Genomic DNA, 23,604 nt, shown 5'->3' with positions numbered 1-23,604 from the left:
TTATGAACTCTGTGATGTTCATAGAGATGAAGAAAATGGTGATTTGGCATACCAATGCATTCATACATTCACCAGTTCCTTTAAATTTTTAATATTTTAATCATTTAAATTATTAGCTTTGACATTGAAGAAGTATACCTAAGAACAATACTATTTTCATATACAAAGGTTAATAATAGAATATGGGCTAGCAGTAGTAAAGAGTTGAAGCCATGGTTTTATATTAGCAAGTTAAAAGTCATTCATAAAACAAATACATATTTTGTGTATACACACAGGATACAGAGTGATTAGATATTTTCTCTAACTTTTGAAATATTTAATTTTAGTTCCACAAAAACATCATTTCTGTTTATGGTGAATTTTTTATTTTCTTAACTATGCTACAGATATCTTTTAGATTTCTTTCTCGTTTTCTTGTGGAGTTTAATTTGGCATGGCTGACTATGCTCAATTTATTCTACAACTCATGCATTTTGAAAATAAATGATATTTTGTCACATTATTTTCTAATGAACAAGAGTTGTTTGTGCATTCTGATTTCAGTATTTTATTTCCTTGGGGTCTGAAATAGAACTTCACATTCTCATTTTTGTTTGCCTTATATTTGCTACAAATTTATCTCCTGTTTTATACATAAATGCATATTTTCCCTCTAGTGCCTGGAGAAACTTTACTAATTGTTTTATTGAGTATATTCTTGTTCATAAATATACTCTAATCAGGCTCAAATATTAAAACCTAATATATAAAAACCAAAAAAATGCTACAATATTTAAAAATCAGATAGAAGTAATTATTTGTAGATTCTCAGAGGAACAGGGAAAAAAAAATCACTGCTTCTAAAGATGTGACTTTGGTCAGTTTACTAAGACATTAGTGGAAAGACCAAATAGTGCTTACATTTCCTTTCTTTAAAACAAAATTAAACTTCCTTCTTGATAGGTGTGTGATAGTGATGTTTACCTGTGAGACAAAGAATTGTAATTTAAGTTCCTGTTATATGGATGTGTTTTTTCATATTTTTACTAAAATAAACTTTGCTGTAGAACAGGATCATGGTGCCAGTAGGGACTTTGGAAAATTGTATACACATCTTTGTCTTTAGACAAGTTGAAGAATTAAACTATCACAAGAGTGAAAAATAGTATCTTTACATCTTGACATACATATCTATGAATGTAGTTGTATAATCCATCATCTTTCCCCCAAACTGTAAAATCAGAGTTAGCATAAACAATTAAAACAATAAAATCTTATTGTTATGTAAAATTTAAATCTCTCATGGTACCGCCTTAAAACCATTATGTTTTCAGTTACGTATGTTAATATCTAGCAATACATATATTCAAAAACAGTTATTATGTATTGTGATCTGATTCCTTAGTTCTAGGTAACAGAAAATTCAATTTAATATAGACTAATATAGATTAAATAATAACTCACGCAGAGTTGAGAACAGTTGGCTCAATGATATTACTAAAAGTCTGGTTTCTCTTCTTCTTTTCCAATATTTCTATTCTATCTTCTGTGGCAGAAAATTTATCTTAGTAGTAACACTGGTTTCTCCATGGCTGTAATATGTCTGCCAACAGCTACTGTGGCCATATGCATCCTTATGCATGACCAGAGAGGGCACAAAAATGCTTTCAAGGCAAGAGTCCTGAGATCACTCTGACTGGACAGACTTAGATCCCTTCTGTTTATCTTGAAAAAGTCAGCCAGTCAAGATTGTCCCATGGAGTATGAGATTTATTTTAGCTTTCTTTGAAGATTATGAGCTATGTGACTAAGGTGTGGGTACATGAACAAAAATGAGGGTACTCCTTAAGAACAGAATCAGAGAAATGCACACTAGGTGACCAATCAACGAAGCCAATTGGAAATGATGGTTATAACATCTCTTTGTCACTTTAACTACCTTCATGATTATTTTTCTATACATTGCTATGTTTTTCATGCTATTTTATAAAAACTATGAGACCCTGAAAATCTGATTATTGAAAACTAAATTTGATGTACATCTCAATAATACTAAAATTATATTCATATGTGCATTGTCATGCATTGTAACTTTTAAAATCCCAGCTTCACCATAGCCTTTATTTTATCTTGTTCTATATAAACATTTTCAAGTGTGCCAAAACTGGATGTGCACTATCTGTACTGAACTGATCTGTACTGAACTGATCTTTCAATTCTTTTAAGTTTTAATTTTAGTGGGTTCATAGTAGATGTGTATGTTCATGGGAAATATGAGATATTTTCATGAAGGCATACATTTAGTAATAATCCCATCACAGAAAGTGGGGTATCCATCTTCTCACGCATTTACCCTATGTGTTAGAAATGATCCAATTATACTCTTTTAGTTATTTTTAAATGTGCTATAAATTATTGTTGACTGCAGTTACCCTGCTGTGCTATTCAACTCTAGATCTTATTCATTCTATCTACCTATATTTTTATACTCATAAACCATCCCCACTCCCCACCCCCCTGCCCCCTGTACTACCCTTTTTAGCCTCTGGTAACCATCATTCTATTCTCTATCTCTGTAAATAAGTGCTCCTGTAAATAAGTGAGAATATGCAAAGTTTATCTTTCTGTACCTGGCTTATCTCATTTAACATAATGATCTCCAGTTCCATCCATGTTATTGCAAATGACAGGATCTCATTCTTTTTTATGACTGAATAGTACTCCATTGTCCATATGTACCACACTTTAAAAATCCATTCATCTGTAGATGGACACTTAGTTTGCTTCCAAATCTTGGCTGTTGAGAATTGTGCTGCAGTAAACATGGGAGTGCAGCTGTCTCTTCAATACACTGATTTTTTTCTTTTCGGTATATACCTAGTAGTGGGATTTCTGGATCATCTGGTAGTTCTGTTTTAGTTTTTTGAGGAAACTTCAAATTGTTTTCTGTAGTGGTTGTACTAAGATACATTCCCACCAACAGTGTATAATACAAGGGTTGCCTTTCCTCCACATCCTCACTGTCATTTATAATAATATTGCCTATATGTTGTAATTTTGATTTGCATTTCTCTGATGATCAACGCTACTGAGCACCTTTTCATAGACCTACTTGCCATTATCATTTGTCTCAAGAATTTTTTAAATTTCCTTCTTAATTTCTTCATTGACTCACTAGTCATTCAGGAGCATTTTGTTTAATTTCCTTGTATTTGTGTAGTTTCCAAAATTCCCCTCATTATTGACTCGTATGGTCTTGGATACTATGCAGAAGAATTCTCAGGATATCTTCCCCTACTTTCTCCCAAACAAAAGGAGTCTCTCTGTCTGTTCTGAGATGCCTGGAGCTGGAGTAGGGGTGACACAAGCACCTCTGTGGCCACCAACACTGGGATAGCACTGGGTCAGACCTGAAGCCAGCACAGCACTGGATCTCACCCAAGGCCCACAGTAACCACACTGCCTGGCTACCTCCTGTGTTTGCTAAAGGCCTTAGGGATCTACAGTCAGTAGGTGAGAAAGCCAGCCAGGCTTGTGTCCTTTGCTTCAGGGTGGCAAATTCCCTCCTGGTCCTGAGGTACTCTCTTCTGCTGTGGCTGAGCTGGCACAGAAGGCACAAGACAAAGTCCTTCCCACTCTTTCCTCCCCTTTCCACAACGAGCAGACTCTCTCCCCATGGCCACCACTGCCCCAGGCTCACAGTGAGTACTGCCTGGCTATAGCCAATGTTCATTCGAGGCCCCAGGGCCCTTCAGTCGTCAACTTGTGGTGAGTGCTGTCAGGCCTGGGACTCTCCCTTCAGGGCACCAGTCTCCCCTCTGGTCCATGACAGGTCAAGAAACACTGTCCAAAAGCCACGGCCTGGAATCGGCCTCTCAGGAGCCTGGTTGGTGCTCTGCCCAACTGTGGCTGAGCTGCTACCTAAGCTGATTTTTGGTTCTTATGTTTGGTTTGTTGTATGGATAGTTGATTTGGTGTTCTTGCAGGGAGGACAATTGGTGGAGGCTTCTATTCAGCCACCTCACTCCGCCTCCACCCCCAATCTTTTCTTTTTAAACTTTAATGATTGGTTTCTATAGGAACAACTAAATTTACTCAGCCTTATTTCTGAGGAACTGCTTACTATAATCCTTCTCTCTCACATTTTAAAAACTGACAAAATTGTTAAACTGCATTGTCTAGAACATTCCTAAGAGTATTAAATACTGTCATTAGTTATGTTAGGTTGATATTATCTTATTAGATATAAAAATGACATACAGCCAAAACACAATAATTTTATCTTTAAAATAGAGACTAACCATTCAAATTTAGGCAAATTTTTAAGCTTGGGAAAAAAGTGACTTAATATTTGTTTATATGCTGCTGCAGTATTAAAAATTCAACTTTTTAAAACTTGTGTTATAATGCTGAAAGATAGTCCTAGAGGTGTAAATTAAATTTTGATTAAATGTCTTTTGAAATTTCATAATTTTCTTTTCATTTTGAATTATTAATACTTAAATTTTGTGCTGTTGACCTTTAGAATGCTAGAAGACAAGCCAGAAATTAAACCCAAAGTAACACCAAGCACTGGAAAAGCATCAAAGTTAAAAAAGTAATAAAGATACCATTATTAATGGGAATAAAATTATATGAATGGAAAATGATTTAAAAAGGAAAAGAGAGTTTATCTCTCAGGGTTATACAGTTCTCCAGAGAAACAGAACCAAAAGGATGTGTGTGTGTGTGTGTGCACGCGCACGCGCGCATGTGTGTGTAATAGATACATGGGTAAGTAGATTTATTTTAAGGAATTGGCTTATGTGGTTGTGAGTGCTGGCAAGTCTAACATGTATAGGGTAAAGAAGCTGGAAATTCAGGGAGGATTTCTGTGTTAGACTCGAGGCTCCTCTTCTCAGGGAAATCAGTTTTTGCTCTTAAAGCCTTCAGCTCACTGGATGAGACCCAACTCTATTAGCAAGGGTCATCTTTTTTACTTAAAGACAACCAATTGTAGATGCTAATCACATCGACAAAATATGTTCACAGCAACATCTATATTAGTATTGGACCAAGAAGTTGGGCACCATAGCCTAGTCAAATTGACATGTAAAATTTAACTATCACAGAGAACCAGAAAAAATATAAACACAAACTATTTTATTTACCAAAGAATGTGTTTCAGAAAAAATAGATTGAACATTATTTCCAATGTTTAATCATAATTAATGTTGACCTCCATCTGTGCAGACTTAGACTTAGAGGTTTCTTTAATTTCTAGTCCTCCCTGCATTAGCTGGATTCATCTTTAAGAGCATCTCCATTTGCCTGAATAATTTTTTTTTGGCTGTCCTTGGATTTACTCCAATGTTAAATCTTATATGAGTATGAACAGGTATTTACTTACTATTATGGAGATTTCCTGGCTCAGGGAAGACATTCAACTTTCTGGATAGGATGGATAGGATAAAACGCCATGGGCCTTCAGGTCTGCACCTTCAGGGGCTTTTGTCTTCTGACAAATAGCTGTCTACTGTCTATGAAGTATTTTCTTTCTACAAGTTAACTTTTCCTCCTCTGTAAAATGGGACAATAAGGGCACCCACCTTAGAGGTTTGCTGTAAAGATCGCACTCAACAATACACGTAAAGAGCTCATCGCAGTGTTGCTCATCCTGTAATAGGGACTGCACAGGAAATCTAAGCTACTATTTTTCCTTTCATTATTCTCTTTGCTGTTTGCCATATTAATATTGTAATTTTGATTATGATTTTTTTATTCCGTCAATATGCAGTGGCCTCTCTGTAGAGTATTTTGCTTAATTTTCACAGTTAACAAATACTGCATATATAGAATTTAAAGAGGAGAACACTAAATGTTAAAGCGTATGAAGAAATATGTGCAAGGTTACGTAATAAGCAAGTAACAGAATCAGGATTCAAGTTCAAGCTTCTCTGGAAAAACTGGTGCTTATCTTACAGCAGCAAACTCAGCCTTTTCATTCATTTCTAAAGAGTTTTAAATGTCATATATTTCTTGTAATTGTAAAAGTTATATAGAGTTATTCAACTTTTTGTTGTGCATATATTATAAAATTATACATTATAATATGTGCAAAACTTTATATATTATTTTAAATGCCTCTCTGATCACTACAGCAGTTTATGAATCACATAAACATTGTGGAAAAGAATAAAATAGGAAATGAAAATCTCCCTGACTGCCTTCATCCATTTTACATACTTGCATTAAAAATATATATTCTGCCTTAATCTAGCTCCTCTTACAGGCTTCGTGCCAATGGCTTAAGCCAAAATCGTTAAGGTCTATTTTGATGACACCCTCTCTCTACATTTAGTCCACCAGGTCTTTTTAGCTTCATTTTAAAAATATATCCAAACTCTAATCAGATAGTCCAAGGCAGCATCTTCTCACTCATGGATTTGCTGGTACTCTAGGCCCCTCTTCAGTCTCTTCTCAAAAGAGCTGGCAGCTTGATTCTTTTACAAGGCTGTGAGCACCCATCACTCTTCTGCCCAGGTCCTCTAGTACCTCTCATCTGGCCCTGATGAGACATAAACCCTGGACACATTGTTCTTATAGGCAGGGCTTGGCACTCACAGGTGGGTTGCCTGAAGGACTTCTCTTGCATGTATCTACATGACTACTCAGTCACATCCTTCGTGTCTTCACATGAAAGTGCATTCTCAGAGAGACCTTCCTTTGTCTCTAAAAAGTTCACATGTTCTCCACTTTGACAGTCTTTTGCCTGCATATTTTTAATATTATTAATGTTGTTTTTAAAATATCTGCCCATCTTACTTATGTAACTTATTTATTTCTGTCCAGGCCAAATATAAACTCCTAAGGGCTGGCATATTTTTTGTCTATATTTGTTCACGACTGAATCCCCTCCTTCTAGAACAAGTGTTTGATACGTAGTAGATGCTTCATAAATATTTGTTGTATGTTCAAATTAATGAATAAATTAAGCCATACAGATTTTATGCTGACTTTATTGCATTATTAGCTCAAGAACACACATAGGGCCAGGTGTGGTGGCTCATGCCTATAATCCTAGCACTTTGGGAGGCCAGGGTGGGCGGATTGCCTGAGCTCAAGGAGTTCGTGACCAGCCTGGGCAACACAGTGAAACCCCGTCTCTACTAAAACATAAAAAAAATGGCCAGGTGTGGCAGCGTGTGTCTGTAGTTCCAGCTACTCCAGAGGCTGAGGCAGGAGAATTGCTTAAACCCGGGAGGTGAAGGTTGCAGTGAGCCGAGATTGCACCACTGTACTCCAGCTTGGGTGACATAGCAAGACTCCATCTCTAAAAAAAAAAGAAAAAAAGATCACACTTACTTCTTCCTTATAGGATGATACAAAGAGAGGGATGATGATAGATATATTTGCAAATAGATGAAATAAATAAAAGGAGAATCCCAATAATTTGATAAGAATATTAAAGATGCTGTAAATTACAGGCAACTGTCCTTGTCCATGGGTTTCCCATCTAGGGATTCAAGCAACCATATATTGAAAATATTTGAACACAAAAGACAATAAAATAATACAAAATATAAATAGGAAACAATAGAGTGTAACAACTATTTACATTGTATTAGGTGTTAGAAGTAACCTAGAGATGATGTAAAGTGTGGGGGGAGATATACATAGGTTATATGCAAATGTTATGCCATTTTATATAAGATACTTGAACATCTGAGGATTTTTATCTCCCTGAGGGTTCCTGGAATCCATCCCCCACAAATACTGAGGGATAATTGTATTATTTAAATTCCTTGGCAGAAAAAATCCATTACATTGATCTTTGTTTTTCTGCTTTTGCTGCAGTAGAAGAAAATTACTTTTGCTTAGTAATTCTTTCAGTGTGGTGTTGTAACAATGGCAACGATTTAGCCATTGTTAGTAATCACTGGCAGGAAACCGCAGCAGTGATTTTAAGACATCTCAAATATGATAACCACCATCATCTAATGCTGGGTATGGGTAAAAGAGTCAGAAAGGTTAAGGGAGGTGGTGGATCAGAGGATAGCACTGGTCATGCAGGGGGAAGGGGCAAGCCTGCACATCCACTTGGCTTCCTAAGTTTGAGGTCCACAAGGAATTAGGAAAGGATCTGCAATTTCTTTATACAATAACTACCTCATTATTGCATTGTTATTCATGTCTCATTAAGCTCACAGACATCTTCAAGTAATTTATTTTCAAGATTACATGGAGAGAATTTTTTAAACCTTTAAGTAACATATTTAAAAATAAAATAAAACATACCTGGGTATAGTGTTCTTATGAGATACCTTTTTTTAAGAAAATATATTTATTTGAAGTAGATCTTCAACTGCTAGAATTCAACAAGATTTAGATATGTTTCGTATCTATTCACCTGTTTTGTTCTTTCTTTAGATGTAAATCTAAATAAAAAAAAATCTAGGGTTTTAATCCAGTTTTTAAAATGTTACAACATTATTGGTTGCTTTTAAAGCTTTGCTAGAAGGTCTTGAAAAAGAATGAGCTATACATTTCTCAATAATAAAAACAAAGAATTAAAACCACTGTACAGATTAGCCAATAGTTTTTGCCAAAGCTTGAGATGTTCTTTAAAGGACAACTTAAGACTGAGGACCTTTGAGACTATTACATTTCATAATTTAGTGTTTAAATGTGTTGGGAGGAATTGTGCAAGTACTCAGCTACTAAGTAAAATGAAACTAAAATAAGGCAAATTATAAACAGAATGGTTAGGGATTTATTTTTTCCAGAAACATTTTAGCATTCTGCATCTTTGTTGTCTATCTTAACACAATGAGTTAGTTTTACTAAGTCTTATTTATAAGGTCATCAAAAAAACACTGAAAACACTGATCAATGTTAAGTTCCTACAGAATGATAATCACCAGCCTGATATTCTGTAGCCAGAATGCTCAAGCAAGTTGTCGTACTTTTAAAATTTCTGAGAATTTATAGAACTGTTAGAAGAGGAAGATTAGCATATTTTTAAGTTACTTGAATTTTCAAACTGTGATTTTTTTTTTTTTTTTTTTGTCTTCTCTATTTGTTTCACCAAATGACTCTAGTGTTCTCGGACACTTTGGTGGGTAGTGGTAGGTTAAGAGTTAAAACTATTAATTCACACTTAATTGTATTCTTATTCTGGAAATGACAGAACCAATAAAAACTGGTCCCTTAAGGCATTCTTTCCTTCCCCTCCATGAAACCTGTGCCTGGTTTTAATATCCTATCACATCCATGCTTCTTCTCTCTAGGAGGCAGGGCAGTCTCCTCTATTCCAGGTCACACATGTTGTGCTTATTCTCACCCCAAAGCTTTAATCCAGGCTTGTCTATCTGGAGTGTGCTTTCCTTTCCCTTTCAGATCTCTGCAACGTATCCAGCCTTTTACACACCTCTCATCTTAGATCTTCTGTTTCCTGTAACCCACATTGATTTCTCACTTTGCAGTTCTCACTTGTGTATCTGTTAGGAATGTTTTCTGTGGTAGGTAACTGAGAAGTGACTGGGAAGGAGTCCATTCTCTGTGAGATCCCAGAATCTCCACTAATTTCTCCCAAGTAAATCATATTTCTGTGAGTATGAAAGAAGGAATAGAACAGAGGTTGGAGAAGCAGTCATTTCTATCCCTACAGGGATTTGAATTCCTTCATTATGTACTGGATGCGATTGGAATGGTATCTTCACCTGTAATAGGAACTCATTCTCAACTGGACTCTTCCTTCCATTGCATTTCCAGCAATGCTGAAGACAGAATCAGGGATCAATACCTGTGCAGTATCAATAGATAAATACCCATAAAAATAACATCATGCTCTTTGGGATCATACAGCAACAGAGAGAGAGAGAGAGCAAAGTCGCAGTGGAGAGAAAGAGAGAGGAAGAGAGAGAGAGAGCGCAATCAAAAGAGCAAAGCAGTTTCAATTATACAAAATATGGAAACTGTGTTGTAGGATCCTTATGTAGACACCATACCCTTTTGGATCTGTGCAAATTACAGTCATGTCAGTCACATTTTCTGATTTATATCATCTTCTAATCGCTTTGACTGCCTACAGCTGTATTCGTTTCCTGAGACTGCGCTAACAAATTTCCACAACCTCTGTGGCTTAAAACAACACTCATTTAATTCTCACAGTTCTGGAGGCTAGAACTCTGAAGTCAAGGCATAATCCAGGCCATGCTCTCTCTGAGGGTTCTAGACGAGAATTTTTCCTTGTCTCTTTTAGTTTGTGTTGGCTGTGGGCATCCCTTGACTTCATTGACTTGTGACCTCTTCACTGCAATTTCTGCCTCCGTCTTCACATCACCTTCTCCACTTTTGTCGGTGTCTTTTCTCCTGTTTCTTAGAAGGACACTTGTTATTGGATTTAGGGCCCATCTGGGTAATCTAGGATGATCACATCTCAAGATCCTTTCCTTAGTTCATTTGTGTTGCTGTAAAGAAATACCTGAGGCTGGGGAATTCATTAAGAGGTTTATTTGGCTCATAGTTCTGAAGGTTGTACAAGAAGCCTAGTGCTGGCATCTGTATCTGGTAAGAGCCTCAGACTACTTCCATTTATGGTGACAGGCAGAGGGGAGCAGACATTACAGGGAGAGAAAGGAGAGGAGAGACAGGAGGAGGTGCTAGTCTCTTTTCAACAACCAGTTATCCCAGATACGAATAGTGAGGACTCACTCCTGCACACCAAGCCATTTATGAGGGATCTGCTTCCACATCCCAGACACCTTCCACCAGGTCCCACCTCAACACTGGACATAAATTTTAACATGAGACTTGGCATGGCTAAATAAACCATATCTAAACCATAGAAGTCCTTAAAATAAGTACATCTGTAATGAGACTTTTTCAGGTAATGTAATATTCACATGTTCCAGGGATTTGAACATGAATATATTTTGGTGGTGGGGGAGAGGCCGGAGCACCATTCAAGCTACTACAATAGCAACAGTAGATGTACTAAATAAATGTGCAATGAATTAGGTTGGCTCTGCCAAAATATTTTTAAGTAAATAAACATATTGTATAATGAAATATTCATAAGGATGGTGGAATATTTACTTTTGCAGCCCTCAAATTTTGCATTTCTGGATGAAAAAGTGGTTATAAAATATAATGATGAAATCATAGTCTATTCAATGAAAAAGGATAGATATCATACATAAAGCCTAAAGATATTTTCAAAACCTCAGCCAATACAGTTCAGTAAGGATGGAGCTAACTTTGATTTCAGTGGAAACTCTGTGTGTTCTAAGAAGTGAGTTATGGGTAAAAATTTAGGCAGCAACTATAATTTATATTACTTTAAACTTATATATGCTTATATATATTTTTTTAATTCTGGAGAGAGATAAAACAGATAAGCAATATTTTAAGCACATTATAAGGCCATTCCTTTTTATTTTAAAGAAGCAAAAGGTATATTCACAAATTTATTCTTAAATATTTTAACATAGTTTTATAATTACTTGATGTTATACAGTTTGTCCAACTTTAATTCTAGATTTATTTATTTATAAAAGCAATAAAATATACAAAACATGAGATTACAAAAAACTAAAATACACTTATTTAATCCAGTCAGTTTAGTTAGAGTAACACAGCATTCTAAAACATAAAATTAAACCTTACTTTATTTTCATTTCAGTATTATCAGTTATTAGCAGATAAAATCAACTCATTATGGATTATCTGTTTTGAATGAACAACAAATATTTACTGTAGTCGATAAAAACAATAATTTGTCCAAATTCATTTTAGCAATTTGGAAGCCAAATTTTAATTTTTTTATTTCGAACACATGAACTTTTAAACTATTACTATTTAAATTTTTGTTTTAATGCTAATTTTAACCTGTAAAACTTGTTGTTAAGTGAATATACTTTTCATACTTTGAAAATTTTCTTTAAAGAGGATAGTGATAAAGGGTGAATTAGAATGTGCTTTGAAACAAGTCTAAGCTCTTTCCAGATTCAGGTAACAAGAGCCAAGTGTCTCAGTGTGATATAGAAATGACCCCTGGGAAATCATCATGTTTAGTAACTTAATGGATAGAACAGAAAATGCCAGTAGATTGTTGTGAAAAATATGTCAAGGAAACATTTTTACAGAATTTATTTCATTTTATTTACCAGTGAACTGGATACTCAATAAATTCGTGTATTTCTATTGCTCAGTGTTACAACACTGCCAACTTTTCTACCCCATTATTGATATAAGTTGAGAATAGCCTTTCTGTTCACCATCTGTCATGAAAGAGTCAAGATTTTCAAGTCGACACAGGTTATTTACATGATTTTAAATATTTTGGCTACTGCACATTTCATATCACTTCTGTCATAGAGATACAGAGTCTTTCACAATGACACATCTGGCTTCATTGTTTTTCTGGCTTCTTATCACATGACTGTCCATCATTATTTTTATTTGTTATTTAAATGTTTCTAGTTTATTTAATGTATTTTAGGGGTGTCTAAAATCCACACAGAAAAGTGGAATATATATAGGTACAAACATATATATATATATATATAAAATTAGAAAGTTACTATTTATTTTAGCCTGGCATGGTAGCTAACAGCTGTAATCCCAACACTTTTGAAGGCCTAGGCGGAAGGATCACTTGGGCCCAGGATTTTGAGACTAGCCTGGGCAACAAGGTGAGACCCTATCTCTACAAAAAAAAAAAAAAAGAAAGAAAAAAAAAATAATTATCCGAGGCATGGTGGCATGTGCCCGTAGTCCTAGCTACTTGGGAGACTGAAGCTGGAGGATTACTTGTGCCTGGGAGATCAAAGCTATGGTGAGCTGTGATTGCATCACTGCGCTCCAGTCTAGGCAACAGAGCAAGACTCTATCTCAAAAAGAAAAAAAAAAAGTTACTATTTTAGTTATCAAGGCTGCTTACAGGAAACATTACATTTAAAAATTATACAAAAGCAGCATTTCGTTTTTAGGTCATGTGGCTTTTTTTTTTTTTTTTTTAAATATTGGCCTTGGGCCAATTAACTTATGCTTATAAGTGGGCATAATTGAAAGAAAATTTTAAGAACTATTTTGAGATCACTAATACGTTACTTCAAAGTGGATGGAGCAGAAGACTTTGAAGGATAATGACATCACAGTCATAAGGAGCCTGCTGAATATCCGAGTTAATTAGAACTCAAGCAGAGAAGGGATGAACAGGTTGTATGTATACCTAGATATGGAAAATAATTGGATAGTGCCTAAGAATGGGCATTTGATAGGCATGAAAATTTTATAATTTTTAAAAAGTGAAATAAATTTTTATTTAAATAAAGAAAAGGCTGGATATCAATGACATGGAACTATATTATAAAAATGTTAATTATCTTGATGGCAGAAATTCAATTTTATTTTTAATCTATATTTGATAAGAATAAAGGAAAAGTAAATAATATCTGTGCTAATTATAATCAGAGTAGACAATGTTCAAAATATTTTAATTTTAAAATTGGCTGTGTCCTATGTTTTTAGTTTTGAGGGATATACAGTGGACATTATTCCCTAAAGTATATGAGAGTAAATTTGACTAACTATAAATCATAGTTTTTGCTTGGAAACTGACAACAACTTTCTAATGAAAAAATTAAATTAATTCTGATTATGTTGGTTAAGTTTGTTCACTAAATGACCAATAAATGTTGTAAACATTCTTCACTTAGGTGAAGTTGTATTTGAAGTTTTACTTTCACTAGCTTTTTAAGAATAAAAGTAATACAAGTACAAAACAACAAAAGTGGAGACCCCTGTGGGACAAATAGGTAAATCAAAAGCTGTTTTCTAATAATAGAATCAGTACCTGCAAGAATCGTTGATTGCTAAGGATTGGCAAAAGCATATAGTAGTCCAAATTTTTTTTAAAAAAATGTTTCTACAGATGTGATATATACCTTCGTTACTTAAAATGTTACCTCTCTTCGGATATAGTTAATAGAAAAAGTGCAAATATTTTCTCTTAAGTAATTTTTCCTTAGAGAAATGTTGACATTTTCTAAAAGTAAAGAGTATTGTCTTATTATGAGTCTAAAAATGAGATAAGCCCTTGACCTAAAGTTCTTAACTGCCACTTGTGTGAGTACAATGCTTCCATTATATTACAGATTTTATAATAGTCACTCACCTATGTGACCTTTCAATTAAATTATTGGAGCTCATTCTAATTCAGGATTTCCCTGAAGATCACTTGAATGTTCATCCCGTTCAGAGGTTCCCATGCATCTCATTAAACATTATGACCCATCAGGAACGTGTGTTGCTGGCACACCAACATCAGCCCTGAGATTCAGATTGCTTTTGAGAGCAATCTGTCGAATTAATTTACCTGTATGACTTAGTCATGTTAAGGGGTTCATTCAACATCTGTTGGGTCATCTTTGCTGGAGACTTTTTCTATCTGAAGAAATTTAAAACGTATTCCTAATGATACTTAATTCTTTGGATTCTAATTTAGGCAAACATGAGGTGTAGTGCTCATAAAATGCCTCATCTTTGAGATTTGTTCAGTTTAACAGCCTACAGAATATCAATATATCAGAAATGAAGTAATTTTCAGCTTTTGCCTCTCAGAAGTTATCCATTTGGAAGCAAAATTAAATAGTTTGAAGATGATTAATCTAGTTAGTTTTCTCTGGAGCATTCAACATGAACAACAATCCGTTACTTCTTGATATTTTCCCCTTTGGCCTCAGTGGCACCTATTGTTGGGATCCGTGTGTTTCCTAAACAAAGGAATGAACACACAACACAGGACGAGACAAACATGGCAGCCGCCCCGAACGACACACTCTGCTTTATTTTATACAGTCATTTGTGGAATGTTGCCAAGTCACAAGACACATTGTTGTTTTTCTGACCGTTCCTGACTTTCTGGATTTTGAAGATGTTTACACATAAATCAGACCCCAGGGTCTGCTCTTTGCAGCTGGCTCCTTTGTCCTGCCTGTTTGCAGGGAAGGAATGCCCTGCTTCATTTGCAAGAGCAGGACTTATCGGGAACGTCTCGTTTGCGAGCACGTAGTGCTCTACACCTATTCTCTGTCACTTGGTTGTAAAAATGTCTGTTCCTATTTAGTGTCCTGTTTCTTTTGCCTGACCCTGAATATAGTCTTCCTTGTCTCCTTGTCTGTTTCCTCTATAATATCTCTCAGGCTTTATTTGTTCCTTTATGGATAGTACCGCCAAATCTGGGTAGCTTAATCTCTTAGAGTGCCTCATTTCTTCCAGTGGAATGGTAAAATTATAATCATTATAGGAGATATTATATGTAAAAGACTTAGGAGAATTACCAGTTCATAGTACATGTGATACTGCTTTCTCTTCTCTATATCCCTGACCTCCCTCTTGAATTTCAGACTTTCATTTTCAGACATCAGCTAGATACAGCTAATGGCCTCAGAGCAAAAATAAATATTCTTAACTTGTTCCCTCTGCTCTCAAGTATTCTCTAAATAAATGGCATTACAATTTATCTGCCAGGTGTAAAACATCCAAGCCATCTTTATTTCCACTCTTTTCTTTCGCGTTACCTTCTACACCCATTTGGTTTTGTCTACAATATTATCAGGTCCACTCCCCGCTATGTACTTCTCACTGATATCCCATAGTACTAAAATTTTGTGTTTGCAAAAACTTTGCTTAGCTCTCTATAGTTTAAAAAGATATTATGAAATGAATACATCACACTCCTATTAATCTTTTCTTGCTGAATCAGTCAAGATGAACTTGTTTATGGCTCAGGAGCAAGCTCATCCAGAAGTTCTTGGAGTACATATCCAGGGTGAGACAGTAGGGGCTCTCTGCTCATTGTAGATACCCAGGGACTCAGGCTGGCAAGGCTACATCTCAGCAGTTTCTCCCACAGTCACTAAAGCAGTGGGAAGAAAACATGGTAAATTACAAACTGACTCTTAAAAATGTATGTAAGAAATGGCACACATTACTTCTTGCATTATTGGCCAAAGAAATTCACATAGACTCTCATAACTTGAAAAGGGATGGAGAAGTGCAGTCCTACCATGTGTATTTAAGAGCTGGAATATTTCTGAAGTCTTAATGACTATAATCTGGTGATTACAAAGATCAGCACACTGTTTTTGTTGACCTTCCCTTTTCTAAAACTCTTTATAACACAATTTTTTATTTTAATCCTATTTTTAAAATCTATGTACTTCTTCTAACGCCTATCATTGTCTACACACCACGTTACTTAATCATAACATGAAGTGTACTCTCTCTTTTTGCAATGAATAGAATTTCATGTAGATTTTGGTGTGTAACTAATTATTTCATTTTTAAAAATATAGTTGGCAATATACTATTCTATTTCACAGTTATGTTGTAGATGACTTAACCATTCTTTAATTTCTGGGCATCTGGATCATTTCAAGCTTTTTACTCTTAGTTTATACAACATTTATAGAAAGGACTATAAAGAGTTGCACTAATTCCAAAGATTATACCAGCAAGTCAGCCTTACACAAATACGAGAAATTACCCAATATCAAAGTCTACTAATAATTTCTAGAAGCACAGACGGAGCAGTTCAGGGAGTTTAGGGACATTGATGACAACTGCCCAGTCCTTCTTTGCATTAGACACATGCTTTCTGACAGAAAGACAGATAAAGTCTCTAAGTATGGTACTTGAGTTACCAAGCATACAAGGGAATATTGAGGTAATAAACTGTCTTCATATAGCTGTGTAGCTTACATAACATTTTCCATGGAGCTATACCTTATAAATCCATAGATTGTAAATACATTCATTTACCAGAAACAGTCCTAAACTAGAGACATCCTACTGAAAACATTCATAGGTAAGGATTCTCCTCCTAGCATCTATTTGGTAGCAGGTTTAGTTGTCAGCTTGTTTACAAGGAATTGATACCTCTACCTTTCTTTCTTTCTTTCCCTTGGATCATACCCCTAATAACAGAAATGGATTATAATCCAGTTGTTTAACTGCTTTCTCCTAAAGACTCAAGTGGTATGTATTTGTGAATTAGTATTTATGTTCATGATTATTTAGTTGAGATTTAAGATACAAGAAATTAAATTGTATCATTATTTTTAAAAAGGCCTGTTAAAATGTTATAAAACATCTGACTTTACCCTGCTCTATGCCTGAGTGACCTTAGGTTAGTTATATTACTATGAAAATAAGTATGCTTGTCTGTATGGAATTACTTGATAAATAATTTTCTTCAGCTATCCTGTGAGGATAAATTTCACTGTAAATCATATAGACTTATAGAGTTCTCACTCTTTCTCCAGGAAGACATTTCTTTCTTTTTCTTTCCCATTATGACAGTGCTTTACCAAGAAAGTGTTTGCTTACTATCGATGTCTACAGAGTAGTCATGCCTGTCTGTTACTAACATTGGCCAAATTTGGACTTAATGTAAATTTGTCTCTTTAGAAATGAGTTTCAGTGCTATTAGAATAATTATATGACTAATTACTTTAGTTTTGTTAAGACAAATGTAATATATCACAAAATTGTGCAACAAGTTGAATAATTTGGATGTGTTATATAAAATAATGTTCCCCTGCAAAATTTGAAACCCTATCAAATATGATCACTTAAGATATGTAATAATTTAAGAAGATATGGTAATTTTTTTGGTATGTTTTGATTCTTGTTTCAAACCTTACGGTGTTACTTTAGGTCTGGGGATAAAGCATGCTGTATTTATTCAATTAATAATTAATATTATTTTTATGTCAAGTTTGGTTTATTGAAACAAATATGCTTCATTGCTTAAACTCTTTACGTTTGGTAATAATTGACCCCTTAAAAAATTTAAACTCATTAGATAGATTAATAAATTAATACTCTGCTTTTAAAGAAAGATTTTACAGAGGTATCTTTAAATTCATATATAAATCATACAGTATCTATAACTCATATCCTAAATAAATTCACTTATGAAAATAAATTCCAGAACGTAGCTCTGATTGCAATCACTTGGGTTTCTTTAATCCTTCAGCCTTCTGGGGGACTTGTACCAATGCATTATTAGAACTTTTTAAAAACTCATAGACATGGGAAGGGCTTCTTTTCCTCAGTCATTAGATACTATTTGCTTTAGTTGCTCTCATTTTGGCTATAAGCCCTTGCTAACTCTACAGTTGGTTACAGAATAAATTTGCAAGGCTCCTGCTTTCCTCCATATGCCACTGCTAATGGAGCTCTAAACTCAACTGAGTGGTGATACACAGAAGCCTGTTTTTCCTTTTACTGCCCACCACTGAAGTCCCTTCAATCCCACGACGTGGAAACTTTGTGTTGCAAAAATGTTTACGGGAGATTTGAGACTACCTGGAAGAAATAAGAATGACAGAACAAATAAAAAATAAACATGATCCTTAATATGACTGTTTTTCAAATGCAGGGTAAAAGAAACAGAAAGTTAAACCCCTCACATTATTTTCTCTTTGTTGGTGAGCTCCATCAAAGTCCTGTGCCTCTATCCTAGTCTCTCTGTTTCTCTTCTTTGCTTAGAAATCTGCACCTTAATTCAATCCTTCCATTACAGAGCTCCTGCTTTTGGTTAATAGTGACATCTACCTCAGTATAAGAGACGAAGTTCATTACAAAGTATTGTCAGGCAGAAAACCATCTCCCAGAATGTACTCACTTTGGGTTAGATCACGTTTTGAGGTCAGTTGTTTTCACTTTGCTGATGTTTAAACCTTCAAAATATGCAAAAATAGTATAAATATTTTCCATCCGGTGTCCATAAGTAGTTAGTAAAGGAGAGGATGGTTATATGTCACTGTAAAGGAAAATAGGACAAAAGCAAAAACAAATGTAAGTCAACAAACTAAGATGAAATTAGGGTGAAGTCTCAGTATAAAAGATTTGCACAGTCCTAGCATAGGCTCTTCTGATAAAGATGAACCAGGATTTGGCTCTACATTTCTTTCTTAAGGGCTCCTACTGTTTTCAAAATGTAAAAGATCCTAAGAAACTAGGAAACTTCATTACCTACCCACTAGAACAAAGGCTCCTTCAGAAGCAAAATCAATTAAAGTTGCAATTTGTTCTTTATACAGAGGTCTTAATCTCCTATCAAGCAAGGTAGGAATTGATTATTTTGGAAATCTTATAACCCAGGCAATCTCATTCCATCTTAGAAACCTTAATATCTTTGGTGACCAATAAAACTGAAAGAAGTTTGGCTAGGGATCTTCTTCACTAATCCCCATTCTCATACAGCTCTTCTTGCTCTGGCCAGATCCAAATGTCTGCTGCTTACATTTTTTATGACATGTAAGAACCCATTTCATAATATACAAATTCCATGACATGCTGCACATATTATTAGGAATCTTCCTTTTCTTAACACAGTATTTCCAAAAATACATGCTAATAGCTGGTTGTCATGAGACAACTTTAGTTGGTAGACAAACAAGGCATCAATAACCTTGGATGACATAGTGAGAATTTTACTTCATTGCTAATTCTGCTTTACTCATTCTGATCACATCAAGAACAATAGCTGAGTATGTTAATCCTTAAGACTCTTTAAACTTGTTATAAATATATACACAGAATATTTAATGTATATAGGCATATATATGTCTTCACTACAGCACTGCTTGTTTCAGATCTAGATTTAATTATGTTTCTTAAAATACATCTGTCTTGGATCTCAGACTTCCAAATCCTACTCTTTCAGTCCCTTAAAGGCTGACCTTTCTTCCCTTACTAGCCAAGACCAAGAATTCTATCATCAATAGCACTCTCTTGCACACATTTGCATGTTTCATTATGTTTTCTCTTTTTTTTTTTTTGTCTTGACCCACATACGACTAGAAAACATCTAACCTTGCAATAACAGTATCATCCTCTTTCTCTGCTAATCACAGTGGAAGAAATGCCACACCATGCAAAGATTGGTACCATTAGAGCTTCCTAGTCTTCAATGCTGTCTAAATATTAACACTACCTACAAGTCCTCTGATTGCCTACTCAGATGACATGCCCCATAGTTGTATTTAAAATGTTTCTATTTCCTTTCCTATTACACTACCTCCTACTATCCTTTGCACTGTTGAGGCAGACATATACTCTTTAGAGGAAATAGAATCTATCCCCAGTAATTCCATCAAGTAGCTAATCCTACACTTCTAGTTTATATGTATTCAATCAACCATATCTTGCTTAAATGTCTTAAATGACCTCCCCTTACCTTCATCATAAAGTGTAACTCCTTAATCTGCCTAGTGAGGCTTGTTATAATCGAGCTATGCAAATCTTTCTGGCTTTCTCACATGCCACTTCCCCTCTTGCACTTCATGGTGCAGTTATATTGCATTTCTTTCAGTTCTACAAATTTAGCTATGGTTAACTTTTTTTTTTTTTTTGAGATGGAGTTTTGCTCTGTCGCCAGGCTGGAGTGCAGTGGCACGATCTCAGCTCACTGCAACCTCTGCCTCCCGGGTTCAAGCAATTCTCCTGCCTAGGCCTCCCAAGTAGCTGGGAATACAGGCGCATGCCACCACGCACGGCTAATTTTTGTATTTTTAGTAGAGACGGGGTTTCACTATGTTGGCCAGGATGGTCTCGATCTCCTGACTGCTTTACTTAGCTTTGAGTCTTCACACGTGTTATTTCCCTCTTCTGTCTGAAAACCCCTAACTCATCTTCCTAAACAGCCAACTTCTGTTTGTTCTGTAAACCTCAACTTTGGATGCTAATTATTCTAGGATGTCAAACTCAAGTTCCAATATTGGATTAGGCATTCCTCTTATGTCCTCCAAGAAATCTCTGTATTCACTGTACATTGACACTCATTTCATAGTATTGAAGTTGCTTATTTATTTGTCTGTAATCTCCCTTGGCACATAGGATTCTAGAGACATTTGACTAAATATGTTGATATTGCTTATTATACTCAGTGTCTCACACATGGCATGTACTTAATGGTGTGCTGATGTTCAAATGATGTTATAAGACCATAATGTCTAACAGAATATGTGGGACTGGTTGCTCATGAGAAGCAAAACTATTCTTGTCCTGAAATTTAGAGATCTTGATCCTTGGGTCCCGGTTAATATAATTCCTTATTTCCTTGTGTAGGAACCATACTGATATTCTCTGTATCATTCCAATCTTAGTATATGTGCATCCAAAGCAAGCACTTAATTCCTCAGTAAACAAGTATGGTATTTTTCCTAGTCTTATTTTGTAGGTCAATATTGCATTTCTTTCAGTTCTACAAATTTACAAAAATACAGTGCTATAAAAGCATTTTCTTATGTGTCAAAATGATCCTGTGACATGGCTAACTGCTGATTTGGAATAATGTAGGACTAATTCCAGAGTTTGATCAATATTGAATAAGTTTAAAGTTTTATTCCTAGCAGAGATATGTTTAATTAACAAAGATGTGTTGAATGCATCATTACCAAGTACTTGAGATATATCAGTGAACAAAACAAAGTTCTATGTCCTCACATCGATTACATTCTACCATGGGAGACAGACAATAAACAACAACACAAGACAGGGGAGAAACACAACAAACAACAACACACAACACAAAACATGACAAATAAATTACATGCTATGTTAGAAGGCGTTAAAGCCATTGAGAAAACAAGATCACAATAAGAGAGAAATAGAAATATTGGGATTGGACTATGGTTGCCAATTTTAAGTAGGACTTTTCTGGATAACCATTGTTTTGAAAATGATTTTGAGCAAAGTTTTAGTAGAGGTGAGAGTTAGAGGAAGAGCATCTCAGGGAGAGGAAACAGCCAGTTCCCTGTAATCAGAGTTTCTAGTGCAGAAACCTGATTGACATGTTCATCATAGCAACAAGGGCCGTGGAGACCCAAATCATTTCTATTTTTTTGCAAAGTAGTATCAACAAATCATTTATTGTGTATATTCATCTGTGTTTCCGGAGTTTATGGCCATACAGCATTTTGAAGGTAGAAGCAACAACATTTCTTAATGAGTTAGATGCAGCGTGAATGCATACAGACCCTTATGCTCCAAGGGACAGCATAGGCACAGGCATGAATGTCATGCTCTTATAAAAATTGAAAGGTCTGACAAGCACAGGTGTCTGAATCAAAGACTGCACTTTTTAGCCCAGAGGTGGGCTTAGGTAGCTCCTGTGAGAAGAGCTAAATTTCTCCTTGAAATTTCCCAAGTTCCCCTCTAGCATATAGATCAAAGAGAATTTCGAATCTTCAAGTTCTATGACATAAAGCTTCTTCAAAATTATTTTATCTAAAAAAATATTACATCAAGTGTAATAGAATTCCTACTGTGGTCATCAGGGAAAGCCTCATTCTTCATCCAGAAGATATTTAATCTTCAACAATATGGTTATCCTTCTAAGCCCAAATTACAGTCATTCTTTGCTGCTCACCAATCTCCTATTAGAATTCAACACATCTGTAGAAACTATCAGAATGTCTTGTACAATCAGGAAAAGATATTATTTAGCTGCTTCTTTGGAAATTATCAAGTGTACATGTTTATAACTGATTTTTTTTAAAGACTGAATAGACAATCCTAAATCCCTTTACTTCATTGTTTCTGACCTACTTCAGTTAGGTCACACACAAAAAATCACATTAAAAACTCTACGGATCAGGTAGAAGACAAACTTTCAAACACTTCTAGTAAATTATTTGTTCATCTGAAAATCTTTTACACTTGATAACACTGATCTTAAAGAGGGACAGTTCAGACCTACTATATTTAAGTAGCATAATAACTTCTCTAATTAATATTTATAGTAACTTCTCTAATTAATTATTTAAGATATTTATTGACAAAAGACTTCTCTATTACATATTAATTCTCTGTACTCTAATGGCCTTTCATATAATAGAAATCTTATTGGTAATAAGAAAAGAGAGTGGAAAGAAATAACTGAAGTTGTCTTGTACTGAAGATGTGAACCTCAGCCTTTTTGTCCATCCAGATAGTGACATTGTGATCATTTTAATCAGCATATTTTACTTGTATCATGAAAACACTATAAATATTAAATCACAGTGTAGTCAAACCTAGATTATTGCCACTTCTTTTAATGACTCTGTGACCATATTCTGTGTAGTATTAAAAACAGTATCAGTGTCCAAAGACAGTGATATTAAAGTGTAATTTTTTATCATTTCAATCAAACCGAGGGGATCTAAAATGTCTAATAACTTTCATGAAGGAAGCCTTACTGTTTTATGAGCTACAGTCAATCTGTAACAAAATTTCCTACAAAGTTGTCAGTAGGCATGATTTCTTTTATAGGAAATGTAGTGAAATTGCCCATCTATATTCATGTGATTAATGTAACATGGAATTTACAAATTTAAATGCATAATGCTGGAAAAGTAGAAATAAAGATTTTTATAGTAACACAAATCTGTGCTACATACAGTTAATATATTCATGGATTATAAAATGAATTGTGTTCAATAGCTCAACATTTTAAATTGGGTTTGCAATGATAAATTGTTACACACATTTTTAAGTGGATTTTCAGACTTCTCAAATATTTGAGTCTACATTTTCATGTCTACTAGGAAGCATACAGAGAAATTTTTTACACAAGGAATA

General features: G+C 34.9%; 1 protein-coding gene and 1 non-coding gene across 3 annotated transcripts in view; one reads left to right on the top strand and one right to left on the bottom strand.

Moving 5' to 3' along the window:
* EDIL3 (EGF like repeats and discoidin domains 3) overlaps positions 1-23,604 on the top strand; it is a 448,089-nt gene that overhangs the window by 169,885 nt on the left and 254,600 nt on the right. The gene's annotated exons all lie outside the window — the stretch shown is intronic.
* Positions 21,064-21,170, bottom strand: LOC116275110. The gene has a single exon (XR_004184070.1). It is a non-coding gene; the product is annotated as a U6 spliceosomal RNA (small nuclear RNA).

This window comes from Papio anubis, chromosome 5 (genome assembly GCF_008728515.1).
Source record: "Papio anubis isolate 15944 chromosome 5, Panubis1.0, whole genome shotgun sequence".
NCBI classification, from domain to species: domain Eukaryota; kingdom Metazoa; phylum Chordata; class Mammalia; order Primates; family Cercopithecidae; genus Papio; species Papio anubis.
Note: the sequence above shows the minus strand (reverse complement) of the source record. Positions and strands in the feature narration are given on the sequence as shown.